The sequence below is a fragment of the Girardinichthys multiradiatus genome, chromosome X, assembly GCF_021462225.1.
Source record: "Girardinichthys multiradiatus isolate DD_20200921_A chromosome X, DD_fGirMul_XY1, whole genome shotgun sequence".
NCBI lineage: Eukaryota > Metazoa > Chordata > Actinopteri > Cyprinodontiformes > Goodeidae > Girardinichthys > Girardinichthys multiradiatus.
This window is the reverse complement of record NC_061817.1, coordinates 18,578,017-18,590,587: the sequence shown is the minus strand read 5'-3', so window position 1 is coordinate 18,590,587 and position 12,571 is coordinate 18,578,017.

The following is a 12,571-nucleotide window of genomic DNA, read 5'->3' as shown; positions in this document are numbered from 1 at the left end:
CTGCGTATGATTCCATATCTAAAATTGGGCTGAATGTGGAAAAATTAAATGCATTTTGGGACATCAAGTCCTGTCATGTACATGAAGTATCAGCATCACTTATGAGGCACATCCATCATGTACTGTGTGTATTGGGTTAAAATGTGAGCGATTTACTCTGTTACTTTATGCTGTGGAGTCATTTTTTTCTTTTCTCAAACTAATGGATTACTGTTTTTTATTGTGGCATTTTAAAAGCACTACAAGATTTTTGCTCCACTATAAGATTCTGGTTTCATTACAGCACGTCAGCTGATTAAACCTCCACTCACTTAGAAAGAAAATACCCTCCATGTTGTTATTTTGACAATCAGGTCCTGTCTGTAATACTAAAAACATGAATCTTTTTTGTATTAAGAAGCTAAAGTTTGTTCAAATTTCCTGTCAGGTTACAGCAGGTGTTCAGTCCTGAAGAAAACACAATTTAATGTCACCACAAGGAGCTACAGTCAGAGTACACCTAAACCAAACATAGTCAGTGTTACAATGTTCTCTCATTGTTAGACACCATATATCTCATGCGCTCTACTCTTAGGAAGGCTGTGACGAACTTCCACTACCTTTCAGCTGCTGGAGGCTTCAGCTGTTTGGCCTCAAGTTGTCTGTTATGGTGAATAAAACCAATGCTCTTTTCCAGAAAACACACCGACATCTTAGATCATGTTGGCATTCCTACCCTAGGGGGGAGAGGTTGTCGAGAGAATATGACGCCACAAATATTATGGGTACTTGGCTGGATGATATCCTTTCTTTCAGAGTAAGCATTTAGTAAAAATGCTGAAGGTTAGACTGGCTGTTGATAATCAAATTAGGCTCGTCTTAATATATCTGTCCAAAAGTTGTTCAGGCAATAAATCGAATGCTCATTTCTAAAGTGAACATAGCCATATGCACGCTGCTTCATTGACACTTCAGTTTTGATCCTAGAACGAATGACTGTTTTCTTATAATCTGGATAGCTCTTGTTAAGCCTTTGGAGATATTTCATGTACAAAGTCATACTAGGTAAATTCCCCTCTTATATGATTAAATGTTTAACACCTTCAAATGTTTGTTATGATGTATGGTCCAAATGTTGGCTTTGACTTTGGAGTACCCAGGTTTCATTCTGAACTATGTTGTCTTATTTTTCTCCTCAGTCATGGATACTCATTAGAGCGTACTAAAGTTTACCACTTTTAACTTTTATGAAGATGGTTGTTGTGCTTGTATTATATTGATAATGATTTATTTAGTTTGTTTTTTGATTGTGAGGCTAATGCCAAATGTCTATTCTTGTTGATCACCCATGCAAATGCATGTGCATTTGTTTTTCCCTTTTGCATGTATATCCTGAAACATGTTCTCTCTTTTATGTAACAAGTGCCAAATGAATGCATTGCAATGCAATGAGAAGAGCTTTACAACCCTCTCACTTTTATATTTAGGAGCAGGTTGACAGACATAATGACTCATCAGGCCAATAATAGCTACTGCATCTGTCACTATGTAACTTATACACAGAAACAAAACTACGCATTACTATCAAGGGAAGAATTATTGTAACACATAAGGTGGACAGCACTAAAAGGTTAGTTAGTTGATAACTTTAAAAATACTCTGCTCTGGTATTTTTCCTCACTCTCTCTTTCCCAAGGCAACATGACCAAATGAACCTTCAACGGTACTGTACTAGTCATGTGTTTTACATGACCATGTATTAGTGTGTGAAACTGTACTACTTATGTATTTGAGGCAAATCTGTTTATTCACTTGCATTTTCTGCCTTACCTCACTTTGGAGAGCAAAGTGCAAGCTGGTACAGAAAACCATTAAATTTTAGGATAAAGGCTTGGGGTCAGGGTTTAGAGAATTAATGCTAGTCAATGTAATGTTGTACAATGAAAGACAGTAATAAAGAACACACAGCATCTCTTACTCTGAAATACAAAATACTTTTACGTAAACACTAATGGCAAACACAACCAGGAACTAATCAACATCTGTAAGACTAAATTCAGTCCTGTTTTATCTCACTTTATTACTTTTTACTGGCACCTTCTTCCCTTGAAATGCTCACCCAGGTAAATGAACGGCATCAATTTTGCCCGTCAAAGTCGACTGTAGCTGGAGGTGAAAACTAATGGCTGCTCAGGAAGATGACATGGGCTCTGAGCAGGCATTATATCAGATATTAAATCCAAATTACACCATGTGAGAGAATGGTTCATGGACCACAAAGGACAAAATTAAATTGTCTTGCAACTGCGCACATCAGAGTTTTAAACAATGTGTATCAAACTGTGACTTTCTAAAGTGCTTTGTGATGTTTTATTTAATTACTTTTTAAATTTCATTATTATTTAATTACCTTGTAAAGAAGTTGTGTTTTTTTGGCTTTTTTGGCATTTAATTGTGCCTTTATTTTGAGATAAAAAATCAATTTGTTTTTCTAAAAATGACTATATAGATAATATACATAATTTTCTTAAGATGGCTAGGAATTATTCTAAAATAACAAGGAAACAAATGGGGGTACTTTCTTATAAAAGAAAAGAAGGAAAGTCATGCTGACAACTGATTCGAGCATAAGCAACATCCATCTGTAGACAACACATTATTGTTACATGATATTAATACTGCATGATGAAACACAAGAACCACTCACATACCACATCGGTGTCTCGAGAAAACTTGCTTTATTTTCTCTAAATTATGATAAGAATAGTTTCGTCATTTTAAGATAATAAAACAGTCAACATGTTATGTTGAGAAAATCACACAAAAATATAAAAATAAAACATTGTAGCTAAGGCCATTCTCAGCTGCCTTATTTATAGATTAGCAAACTCAGATCAGAAAATCCTTGCAGGTTACACAGCCCGAAGTTCTTTAGGTAAACATTCTCTTCTCATGTTTTCTTTAAAAAAGCATAGATTAACCTAGAAAGGTAGCATTTTCCTGAAAATTCCTAATGTGCTTTATAACTTTAGGGCTGGTAGCATAGCAGCTTACTCCAGGGAATCAGTTTTATATACTAATGACACAGAAATTCAGTTTTTACCATCATCTGTTTAGTTCATCTTTTTAAAAAATGTTTTAAATCTCGGTTTTAGACTAAAATTAGCCTTTTTGAGCTTTTTCAAGGCATTTGTTGATTGAAAGAAAAAAAAAGATGTATGAATAAACAAAAAGTATAGCATATTTGCATGGAACATGTATTAAAGCTATAGTTTGCGGGGGATTGATTTGAAGATTTTTAATATTTTTATTAAAATAAAAATGCCTTTTATATCTGACAAAAATTAAATTTTATCACTTCATCATGGGTAAAACTGAAGAAGTGGTAAATCTTCATCAGTTTTACCACTCAATCAATGCTGTCTTCAGAAAGTGAGTTAATTAAAAGCAATTCTTTTATGCATACCTTTAGTATGTGACAGATTTGTTGTTTATTTTACAAAGATTTGTTAAAAATAGCATAGGCAGATTTGTTGGTATTTGTTGTGCCCTAACGACAATAACAATGCTTGCTTTCTAGTCATGTTTCAAACTAAGATTAGTAGATTTTTAAGTGTTTTCATTCCTAATTAGTATTGCAGGGGCCTGTAAACTTTTGATCAGCAATTCAGCCTATTTAAAGGAAGAAAACATGCTGCAATGTTTTGTATCAATGCGTGCTCCATACTGAACATAGACCAATGAAAGTAAAAATGAAAGCTGCCTCAAGATGAAACAACATTCTCCATCTGCATCTCCCTATGACCACAGTTGCCAGCAATATTAAAAGATCAAGAGACTTTAGCCAGCCTCCCAGGATGTAAACACAGATGGACATCTGACCCCAGGTTGATCAGACAGACAAAGAGCTATCTAAAACCTTTGAAGTTGAACTCCAAGGTCATGGTAAGTCACTTTCCGATCGTGAAATCCATGGCATTTTTAATCATTATGGGCTCCGTGGAAGACGACCTAAGAGGACTCCCATGCTGACAGAAAAACACAAACAAGCCAGATTGTAATTCACCAAAACGCATTTGGACAAGCTCCAAGGTTTCTGGGAGGAAATCCTTTGGACTGGTGAGACAAAGCTACCACATTAGCTTTATGTTTAAAGAGGGAAAAATAAAGCTTTGAAAGAAAATAACGCCATAGATGATTTCATTATCAAATCACTTCAGTCTTCTATGGCCACACCTTCTTTGGGGGGACAGTTGATCCTCCAGTTTGAATAGGAGTCAATGCAACATCTGGGCTGTTTGGTGGACAAAAAAACCCCAAAATAATCAAACAGGTGTGTTTTGTCAGCTGTAGTTGCATGGATTACAAGGCAAACAACAATTACATGATGTAGCTGCTAGGTAATAATTTGCAAAGTTACAGTAAAAACTTTAATCGAACGTTTAATGAAACGTTTTCCCCTCAAACTCATAAACAACTGCTTTTTGCTTATTTTATGTTTTTATTGCGCCAAACACCCCAGGAGTTGCATGGACTCCCATTCAAATTATGGGGTCTACTTTCCACAAAAAGGGGGTGCGGCCAGAAGTTTCAATCTGTCGTTTCTAATGCGAAACATGAGCATTTTATGGTGTGGTGGTAACAGAGTGGTAACATTTTTACCACTCAAGAGTGGAGTAGAATAGTTCAAAAATTGTTTTTTTCTTAAGTGGCCCTCCACGAACCCAGATTTTTATCTTGTTGAACATCTATCGAAATGTCTGAAAACTCCAGTGTAGAGACCCCACACTTTAAAGAGAGGGCTAAACTACCTGTTCGTAAATGCACATGTCTTTGTGATGTGAAGAGAATGGTTGTTGGTAATGATTGCTACAGGTACTAGGTACTACCACAAAATAATAAATTAAATGTATAATATTTTCCCCAAGCTATTTTTATTTGTTTAGATATGAAATACTAATGTAACACAATAATAAAAGACAAAGGCTGATGTGTGAAATGTGGAAAAAACAACAGAGATGCCGAGTTATTTCAGACATAGTTTTTTTTTTTTGTTCATTAGTACCAACAAATTTACTTCAACCCAGGGTTTAATTAAAACTGGACAGACCAGCTTCAGCTGTCTCTGCAACCTGTTCTGTTTGTCTCACCTTGTCTTGTTCCCTTTTCACTGAGCTATGTCTTTTCCCTGATTTGTCCGGGACACGGCAAAGCTCAGGGGTCAACTGTCATGTGATACCTACACAGACTTGCTGCCTAAGCTGCTCAGTGTTGAGCACGGGGTTGTGGGATCTGACAAACCCATTAATACAGTTCACTCACACACAAACACAGAGGCCTTGATTAGATGTGAGCTGCACGTGAGGATTTTGCCTGTAGTCGGATTAAAGACATTTGAGGACTTGCATACGTACGAGAAAGCACACGTGTATCCGTGGACATCTGTGGAAAATGTAATTTATCTCTCTGTTTACCTGTTGATTATTAATCGCTGGCTAAAAATATAAAACTACTTCAACCGTGCAGCACAGTTTACCTTTACACAGCAGCTTTAATGTTCTGCTCTCTTTCTCTGGGAAATGTTTTTCAGCTGGTATTTTAATACAGCAGAGGGAAACAAGTTGACAGTGTCCCTGCCATTCAAACAGTAGGGGTGGGAGCGGTTCCATAACAAACAATGAAAGCATTGATTATTATTCCCACTCTCTCATGGCACTGAGGCACAAGCCCTGGGGGGAAAGAAACCTGACTGCAATCCAAAAATAGTTCAGTGGCAACTTCTATCTTGCACTCTGTCTCTGACAAGCCCAGGCCCTTTCCTTCCATTTCAAGTGGTGAACACTTACGTAAGAGCTCTGGAAATAAGGTCAGACTCAGAGTGGTTAAAATATTCATTACAGATAACGGTGCACAACTGTGTCACATCAAAACTAAAGACATGAGCTGATTATATACTGATAACCAACTGGAGTGAAAATGTTTTTGTGTGTTCATGATGCAGTTTTTGGTAGCTTATGACTTGCTGAGGAAAATATTTGACATCTGCATTTTCCAAGTCCCCGTGGCACCGTATGTTGAATATAAGTATGAGCTGAATATGAGTATAAGTGACCAACTAATTATGTGAGGGGACCACATTAGTTACATGATGCTGAGAAGGGTATTATCAGGCACAGGTGCAAGATGGCAGTAGAAGCATGCATTAATAAAAATACAACATGTGCCCTTGTGTGGGAATTTTTTTTTTTTTTTTTTTATGAACCAGGGACCAGGCAATGAAGATGTGCACACATGTTTCTTGTGTGGCTGCAGAAACCAAAGCAAGCAGTGTGATTTTGCACTTGCAGAATTTGAACACTTCCACTTAGCATCTCTCATCCTGCATGAAGTCACGTAGTATAGCTATGGGCCCTTATTGACAAAGAGCTAGATAGATGGCTGACAGGTCACATGTTTGAATTGTTATGTGGAAAGATTCCAAGAATTTAGACAAAACTGCACCAGCATCAAGTTGGTGTTGTTGTTTTTCACTTGCACTGACCAAAAACAGAAATCTGCATGTTTGCCCTCAAATGAAGGTTGTTTTTCCATGTTTGCAGTATTAACAAGCACTTACTATTGAGCGAGTTCCCTTTATAAAAGCCTGACTATGTGATGTCAGCAGTGAGAACAAGTTTGTTACCTAAAGTGTTCAACTGAAAAATCCAGTTTATGGAAAAGCTAGATCTAGAACGAGTGTGTTTTATTATTTTTCTGATTAAAATTGCTTGGCATTGCTTAAAACAACCTTGGAACAGCATTTCAAAGACAACACACAAAAAACTTTCCAAACTACATGTCTGACTTGAGCTTATTAAAAGACAGCAGCCTAGCACTCCCCCAGTGCCTGCAGAGCCTTACGACCCTCAAAGAGATGTTCATCCACAGACTTTAAAGCAGAAAGAGAAATATTTGCAGAATTCCTTCTTATTTACTATGAGACATTTTTTATTGTCTTGACAAATAAAACTGTAGATTACAGGCCTGTGCAAAAATAAATTCATTTTCTATATAGATTTGTTTTTGATTATTTTATATTATTTTCATTTATTGGGAAATAGCACAGGGAAATGAAAAGAAACTGATATCCAGTTTTCAAAATATTTTACAGCAATAGTAAATAATTGATGTGCATTTGGGAAGCCGTTCTGCACAGATGAGAACAAATCTGGACTTTTTGGCCAACATGTAGAACATTTTGTATGGCAGAAGGCTAACACAGAACATCACCCTGAACATACTGTCATCATGGTGAAACACGGTGGTGGCAGCATCATGCTGTTTGGAAGCTTACTTTCAGCAGGGACAGGGGCGATGGGCGGAGCTTATGGGAAGAGGAATTTAGCTAAATATAGGGCAAGCCTGGAGGAAAATCTGTTAAAGGCTGCAAAAGACTTGAGCCCCACCCTCCGACTGCTGTCCAGCTAGTTTTAATTTCTACCAGAGTTACAATGTTTAGATCTAAGCATGTCTGACATAAATTCAACAAAGAAACTGTGGCAAGACATAATAGCTGATGTTGATGGATGGCCTCCAGGAATTTTGACTGAGTTGTAGCTCTTTTGCGAGGTCAAACATTTGTGTCCAAAGCCAATAGAGACTAACTCCAAAATAACTGCTGAAATTACAACAACAGGTAATTCCACAAAATGTTGAGCCTAGGGGGGCTCAATACAAATTCACAGACACCTTTCAGATTTTATTCTTGCCTACTTTTGCCCCACATTCTCAATTAAATTTGGGCAATCTGGGCTTTGACTACTTCATTCTAACAGGACCTAAACTACTCCATTGTAGCTTTGACTATGTTTAGGGACTTTGGACTGCTGAAAGGTGAACCTCTGCCCAAGTCATGATTGTTTTGTATCCTCTAGCACATTTCAAGGATTGCCCTGCATTTAGCTCTGTCCATTTTCCCATTTATTCTGACCAACTTCCCTGCCAGTCCTTAAGAAAAGCATCCCCACAGCATTATGCTGCCACCAACGTTTCACAGAGGGGGTGGTGTGTTTGTTTTTACCACACATATTGTTTGAAATGTTGAACAACAATAATCTGAACAGGGCATAGCCTTTTGGATGTTTCCTGTGTTTAATGCATTGCTTGTGAGAAGGTTTTAAGAGTATGAATACTTTTGCAAGGCACTGAAGGTAATCATTTACTAATGACATAACTGCAATCATTATTAATAGATACTAGATGCCACTTTATCCTTATTCGTGTGAATTAATCTAACACGTAATGTGCAAAGGTCATCTTTCACCCTTTTTGGTCCTTGGTCTGATTATATCATCCCGTTCATTTCAAGTAGCAAGATGAAGTTTAACCTAAAGCTCCAGGTGTCCTTCCTTGTCACCTGGAGGTTTTCTTTCTTTTCACATGTAATCAGTCACACAAGACTGACACTCCTTGTTTCCATTCCCTGATAGCAGCTGAGTTCTGCTGCCATCCAGCTGGGTCACACCGGAACAACAGCTCTCTTCCCTTTAAAAAGAAACAATGTGGAAAAACTCAAGCAACTCTTTGTGATTCTGGCTTGAGATTAGAACATTTTGTCCCATGTATCCATTTATCTCAGCCCCCTTTTTCTTTCATTTTAAGCCACTCCCACCAGAGTCTCCCTCTCTCTCTTGTTATTACTCACACTGGAGAAAATCGCTGATATTTGTTGTGTTTTTGCACATCTTACATGTGAATATATGCTGCTGCAATGTGCTATATGAAACCCAAGGAATGTTATGTGTTTGTGTGTGCATCAGCAAGTGACGTGTATAAGAACTAGACTGGTGGTGTGACATCTTATTAAAGAGACAGCCCTCTTGCTACAATAGCACAGCAAATTTACATCTGGAATGCTTCTGAGAATATTCCAAACAAAATCTTTTCAAGTGTTTACAAGCCTCATTTATATATATTATACGCTTTTAGACTTTTTTTTGCTTGTTTTCCGAGGCTGTAATCCATGATAGGCTACTTCCAAATCAATGAAAGAAAAGAACAAAATGGGGAATTTCTGTTTTCTCATCCTCAGCATTTATCTGTTAATCTGAGAAAGGGAAAATATATAAGATAGACATCAGTTTCCAAGTTTTTACATCCATTCAGTGGGTACTGTGCTATTTTTAGTCAAGGCCAAAGGATAAGGGTGAAAAGAATCCCCACAAGAAGCACTTATGATCATATCACATCCCCTAAGTTACTGTGACCTCTGTGCTTCAATCTTATCCCAGAAGCATTCATCTTGTGTTTTCTTTTCACAGCTGCAGGCCCAAATGAGCAGAGATAAAAAATATTACAAATGTCTTCTTTAGTCTCATGGTGCCCAACAAGGACTAGCAACATATTGTTATTGCAACACCGCAGAAGGACAATTTTGACCTTGTATATTCAAGATAAACTGCATGACCCTTACTCTGTCTGTTATAGTTACATCCTGATGCATGTTGCTACTTCCCTTGGCCATATTCTCTACCAACCTTTATGAAACATGGCCTTGTTTTTCTTTTTTTTTTTTTTATTTTAACTTTTTTATAGTCCCACTTATGATGAAAATTAAACTATTGTTTGTTAAAAGGGCAAAATCTATGAAGCTCTACATCTTTTTGTAATTGTTTGCATAACCAAGCAACACTACAAGGACTTCTGCATTTGAAAATACATCCAGCTCCCCACTCACCATGTTATTTATAAAATGGATTGTGGAACATTTCCATTTATTTACACACAGTTCTGTATCTGAGTGTAATGTGCTGCTACTCTATATTTTAGCTTGAACATGTATGACTTTCCATATTTGTGTACTTCTCTGTTTCATTCCATCTGGCAAATGTTTAGCCTGAATACGGACCAGCTGTGCTGTACAGAGCTGCTTTGGTATGTGTGTTATTGTGCCTATTATTTTGTGGAGGACTGCTGCCAGTAATATATTTCTTCATCCATTGCACCAAGTACAATCTATCAGACCATCTGGCTGACTGCTGTTAGAATCATTCAAGTGGCATGTGACACAGTATGAGTAGGTGTGGTTTGGAAGTGGTTGACAGGAAGTTAGGAAGTCATAAGAGAATCAGCCTCAAAGCCTGGATAATGTGCACTTATTTCTACTGCAGATGTTTTTTCTTGGATAATGAAATTTTGTAAAAAAAAACAAAAAAACAATCAAAACCAACTCTGTAACCAACATAAAAAGAAGAATCTTTATTAGTCTGTGACAAACATGTACTTTCACTTTGAGGTCCTATACTGCCATCTTGTGGACACCATTGCTGATCGCACAGGGAGCCCTTGTTTCCGGACAGATTTTGTCCCCCTTAGCATGTACATTTAGATTCATATTGTTTGAGTATACACACACATACACATAAGCATAGAGTTTGCATGTTGAGTTTTTTTCCGGGTACTCCAACTTCCTCCCACAATCCGAACGCATTTTTGCTAAGTTTATATGGTCTCTCCAAATTATATATATTTATATATAATTGCATAAATAAATTCATATTTTTATATTGTTTATGTATATTTTGGGGGCATGCTAATCATGCCTACTTCTGTATAAAAAAAACAGGTTTATTAGTGTTATTTTTAATTGATTGTATTATTATCTATGCATATTTCTTTGTGGCCTTTGCTTGTAATGGGGTTATTGCAAAATCTTGCAGGGTTTATAAAAAAAAAAAACCACTACATATTACATGCATCTGACGTAAAATGTTTATAGACTGGAAGAATTATGTTTTTTTTTTATCTAAATGGAAAGTAAATTTCCTTTCTGGATACTAAGTTCATTGGTTCTTCGTCCCTTATTGTGTTCTCTGTTTGAAAGTGTCTGGTCTATTATTACAGTCCATATGGCAGGTTGCCAAGTTGGTGGTCTCCAAGTGAACTTGATACTGAAATCAGCAGCCAGCTGTGATTCATAGAACATCAAGCAGGCTCTGTGGAGCAGTCTGGAGGGCAGCCAGTTACTTAACACTTGTCAACAGCTCTAATGAAAGTGACCTTTTTCCTCAGCAGCCCCTTTTTCATTAGCAGGGTCAGAGTTCATCTCCCAAGGCTGGTCGTCTGCCGATCCAAGGAGGCAAACGATTGAGGAAGAAAGCTCAAGAACAGGTTTAGCCAAGGGGATATAAGGTCAGAGGGGGAAGGGAGACACCATGCATTGGTTAGCACTTGCTTCATATATGCTTAGCTGGTCCTTGAGACAGATTCATAATGAATTTATGCCAGCGTTGCATCACAATCTCCTCAGACACTAGAATTTAGTCAAGACCTTAACATAAAAGTGTAGAATTGTATACTGATATCCCATACTACCACCTAATGTTTTATTCCCCTTCCTTTCTCCTCACTGTTTTCTGTTATGTCTGCTAAACACAGATGTGACCAGCAGACTGAATGAAAGAAAAAGAATCAGCCAGCGTCCCTCTCCTCCTCCATTTCCCCTTCACCCGGCCTCTTACACATGAAAGGGGCCGCACAACGCGAATGGACGGCCGGCGGGGTGTGTGCTATGCGAGGGCCCCAGACTCAGACACAACACAACACACACAGCCCGGCAGGCCACCACAGCTGGGCTGGAATGTGACCTGCTTCAGACTTTAATGCCAGACAAGAGCCCGAGTGTGTGAGAGTTAAATACAAGGGCAAGGAAGAGGACATGGATGAAAGGATGTTTTAACGAGAGCTCTGTGACAAATTATCCAAGTGCTTGATTTTTTTTCCTTCAGCGGAAGAATGAGATTACAAAAATAAGGAGCAGAGAATAAATTCAGAAATCGCCTTTATTTATTAACTAATTTTGGCTATAAAGGATAAAAAAAATGCTCTGTAAGTAATAAGATTCATATTTCTTTGTACTGCATATATCCCTTTAACAAGGCCCTAAGACAGAGATAAAGAAAAATAAATATGCCAAACACAAGTCCATAAACATATTCAGTGTGGTAAATGAAACACAATGATTCCACAAAAAAATGAAACCCAAGTGCTTATTTGATTCTGGCAGATAAACGGAGGCTTTGTATTGCATTACTGTGATCTCAAAGGGTTAGTTCAGGAATTCTGAAGAGACGTTCTGTTAAACAGTTTTAAAAAGCTAATGTTTTACCTGCATTAAAAACTCCTGTGGCATCATTAGATATAAATCCAGATTAGCTGATTCCAGCGGCTGAGTTTATAATAGCTAGCCCAAGAGAGGCCCAAACCCAAGTGACTTCTACTGTCTCAAAACAACTCCAGTCATAAAGTTATAATAACAATTTATGCTTATATTAATTAAGGAACATTTAAATCACTGTCAAGTTCTTACAGCACATCCCTCTCATAGCATCTACATATAATATGAATCCAGAGTAGATGGTCCTAAAGACTGGAGCTAACAAGAGGGACCCAGACCCAAGCAGATTATTCTTGTTTAAACTACAGTCTCAAAATCATCCCTCCGCTCTACCCTCTTATTTTATGAACCTCTAAACCATTGTCACTTTGGCACTAGACAGCTATTTACATAGAAGCTGATGATTATTTACACAGGAAACGGAGGTAGGAGGCGATG